This window comes from Sinocyclocheilus rhinocerous, unplaced genomic scaffold, assembly GCF_001515625.1.
Source record: "Sinocyclocheilus rhinocerous isolate Xijiao unplaced genomic scaffold, SAMN03320098_v1.1 scaffold645, whole genome shotgun sequence".
Taxonomy (NCBI): Eukaryota; Metazoa; Chordata; class Actinopteri; order Cypriniformes; family Cyprinidae; genus Sinocyclocheilus; species Sinocyclocheilus rhinocerous.
In genome coordinates, this window is record NW_015630037.1 from 61,790 (window position 1) to 62,225 (window position 436).

General features: G+C 35.3%; 1 protein-coding gene across 1 annotated transcript in view; it reads right to left on the reverse strand.

Annotated features, from left to right (window-relative positions):
* LOC107739846 (UPF0469 protein KIAA0907 homolog) overlaps window positions 1-436 on the reverse strand; it is an 18,761-nt gene that overhangs the window by 15,566 nt on the left and 2,759 nt on the right. The gene's annotated exons all lie outside the window — the stretch shown is intronic.

The following is a 436-nucleotide window of genomic DNA, read 5'->3' on the forward strand; positions in this document are numbered from 1 at the left end:
GTAAAGTGATACCTATTGGTCTTTATAGTTCTTTTGCACTTTAATCTGTGTAAAACTTTTAACTTTATACATTTTTTGTGTATTGCTTTATTGTAGGCCTATTTAAATGTTCAATTATTTTTGTTATAAGAAAAAAAGTTATTAAACCTGTTATACTGTATTATGACAACACTTTATTGCAACAATTTCAATACCGTGATAATGCCGTATACCGTGATAAAAGCATTAGCAATTATGCGCAACATGAAAATTTGATACCGGCATATCCCTAATGAAAAACCATTGACATCTCCCACATCAGGACAGAACATACACACACACTCACACACACACACACTCACACACACACACACACACACACACACACACACACACACTCACCCCCACACACATACAGTGAACACACACACACACAGTGAACACACATACAGTGAAC